The sequence below is a fragment of the Elaeis guineensis genome, chromosome 12 (genome assembly GCF_000442705.2).
Source record: "Elaeis guineensis isolate ETL-2024a chromosome 12, EG11, whole genome shotgun sequence".
Classification (NCBI taxonomy): domain Eukaryota; kingdom Viridiplantae; phylum Streptophyta; class Magnoliopsida; order Arecales; family Arecaceae; genus Elaeis; species Elaeis guineensis.
This window is the reverse complement of record NC_026004.2, coordinates 34,958,075-34,961,068: the sequence shown is the minus strand read 5'-3', so window position 1 is coordinate 34,961,068 and position 2,994 is coordinate 34,958,075. Positions and strand designations below refer to the sequence as shown.

At 34.4% G+C, this 2,994-nt stretch overlaps 1 non-coding gene across 1 annotated transcript; it reads left to right on the top strand.

Moving 5' to 3' along the window:
* The first annotated feature begins 2,250 nt into the window (after positions 1–2,250).
* On the top strand, positions 2,251–2,359 carry LOC114913854 (small nucleolar RNA R71). The gene has a single exon (XR_003799702.1). It is a non-coding gene; the product is annotated as a small nucleolar RNA R71 (small nucleolar RNA).
* The last annotated feature ends 635 nt before the right edge of the window (positions 2,360–2,994 follow it).

The following is a 2,994-nucleotide window of genomic DNA, read 5'->3' as shown; positions in this document are numbered from 1 at the left end:
ACTTACTTGAATCAAACAGGCTATGAGTTAAAACTAGCTTTATAACAAAGCTTCTTTGCCCTTCATACCTTTTGACGTAAAACTCAATACTTACTTTGGCAAAAAAGCCCAGTTACTCAGCATGAAGTACTTGAATTTTTTTTTTTTTTGAATATATGAAGAAACGTATAGTTACTTTACACAAGCCTATAAGAAGTAAACTCTTCTTTGATGCTGGTAGAAAAATTTAGAAATACTCAAAAAAAACTATTTAAGTTCTAAACTTAACTCTTTATTGAGTTTTCTTAATACTTGATTCCTCAATATCTCATAAACTTTCTGATCTGTACATCAATTTTCTTTTAAAAATGCTTGGTTTAACTTGATTCTTAAGTATAATCAGATGCTTAAATACTAAATACTAACTTACTTGAAGACTTAAAAAAAATTTTTTATTCTCCCCCCAACTTAATCAACATTGTCCTCAATGGAGTAAGAAAAATGAACGGTGCATGTAAAGAGAAAGAAAAGGAGAGATATCACCTGATCTATAAATCTTTTCAAAATTGATTCTCCCTCCAACTTAGCCAAAATTATTTTCAGATCTCTACAAAAAATACTAAGTAAGACTTGATTGACCTAAACAAAATACAAAAGATAGCAAAAAGTACAAAATTAAAAATTAAAAACTTAAAAACTGGGTTGCCTCCCAAGAAGCGCTAAGTTTACCGTCTTCAGCTAGACCATGCTGATTCTCTCACCTATCCCATGTCAAATATTGGATTGACAAATTTTAATAGTTTTGGATTGTCAATCTTAGGAAGATGTCTTATAATAAATTTTAGTATTTTATTGTCAATCTTTAAAAAATATTTTACATCCCCATTTTTAATTATTGTAAGATAATTTCTCGATCCTTGTTTGTTGAAAATTTCTCCTATTTATTTTTATATAATGCTCATAAATTAAGTTTTTAGTTTAGGAGTTAAGTTCGATGCAATGGATACTGGAAGGATGTCATTTGATTCTAAACATGTATTCTCAAGTGTGACTGAGGCCGATTTCAATTCTGGAGGGGATGGTGATTTTAAAGAAGAAGAACCGACTTCTAGGGTTGAAAAAAATAGAATTTTTGATGGATATATCTCGGGTAGCTCATCAGCTCTCTTCTCAATATTAATTTTGGACTCAAATTCTTCTATCAGGTTAGCTTCAGTACTAACCTCTTTTTCTAAATTTTTATTTTGACTAACATCAGTACTAGCCTCTCTCACCTGGTCTGAATATGGGTCCTTAAGAATCCTATTACTTCTAAGCTCAAAGATTACTTTGTCATTTTCAAATTGAGGATTCTTAGGTTAGACATTGGATTGTTGACTAGGTCTAGGTAGTTGGTTGATGGTTAGGTTATTTTCAAAATTTAGTATTGATTTATTTGATAATTGACCTAGTTCTCTCCTCATGGTAGATTCAGTTAATTGATCTATTTGTGCTTCTAGCCTGATGAGGGATTACTGTTGGATCATGATCATTTGTTGAAGTTGGCTAAATCTATCGTCGGCTAGATTGGTCTGTTGAGGAGGTGGATATAACGGCTGATTGTAATAGGATAGCTGGATAGGCTGACTAGGCTGACCACTATTATAGGCATAATTTTGGTATTAGGGCCTATTCTGAAAGTTCTGCATAGAAAAAATTTGGGTCTAAGCCTGAGTCTGTTGGGATCTCCAAGAAAAGTTAGGATGGTTCCTCCAGCCTGAATTATATGTGTTAGAGAATGCATCATTGATAGGTTTGGAGTAACCTTAGTTAGCTTGAACTTGTTCTTGAATGAAAGGTAGAAACTGTGCAGTCGTGGGATATTTGCTCACATGATGGGTCGGGCTAGCACAGATAAAATAAATCTCCTGATAATTAGGTGGTGGTGTGTATTGTGCAGGAGATTGTTGACCTAACGCTAAGAACTGATCAAATTTCTGGGCAAGAAGGTCGACTTTATCTAATCTTTGGGCTATTAGGTTTAGATCGACCTTAGGACTAGAGTCTGTTTGCTTGATCTCAAAAATTTCTGCTCACTTTTGGTGAGGGATTGATCTTTCGTAGGAGGATAATGAAGCATGATTGATTGAATTTTCACTCAAAATTTTAAATAAAGTGTAGGCTTCATCCTCACTTTTACTCATGAATGCAACCCCACAAGATGCATCTACCATCTGTCTGTATTGGTCACCTAAACCCTCATAAAAAACTTGAACAATTTGCCACTTAGATAGACCATGGTGTGGGCATTTTCTAAGAAGTTCCTTAAGTCTCTTCCATGATTCATAAATTTGTTCTCCTGGAAGCTGAGCAAATCTAGTGATGGCTCATCTCATGGTGTTGGTTCGACCTATGGGATAGAATATCTTAAGAAACTCATGCTGCATTTCAGCCCAAGTTTGGGTTGGTCTCTCTATTGTGCCAAGCCAGTACTTGGCTTTGTCTTTAAGTGAGAAGGAGAATAAAGTCAATCTAAGTGCATCATCAGTAAAATTTTAAATTTTCATCATGGAACAAATTTATAAGAACTCATCCAGATGCTTGTAAGGATCTTCATTAGTATTTTCATAGAAAGACAGGAGCATCTGGATTGTGGTCGACTTGATCTCATAGTGGCTTGCAGGGATATCAGGTAAGTGGATACAAGTCGATGGGTTATAGGTGGAAGGAATAAAATATTTCTTCATCTACCTAGGTGGTTCTCTAGGATCTCCAGCCATCTGATTTTTCGATTTAATATGAATCAACCGTTCAATCTCAGGATTGGGTTCAACTAGGTCAGGATAGAGAGATCTTCTACCTTGCATATACCAGTGCAAACCCTAATGTATGATTTAAGTTTTATTTTTGTTTTATTTTTTTTTAAGAGAAATTGGAGAGAGAAGAAAGAAAGAGCCCTAGACCTAGATACGTAAGGTGGAAAGAATTAGTTGTGGTTTAGTGTTAATTACAATCAAGTTAGCAAACAATTAAACC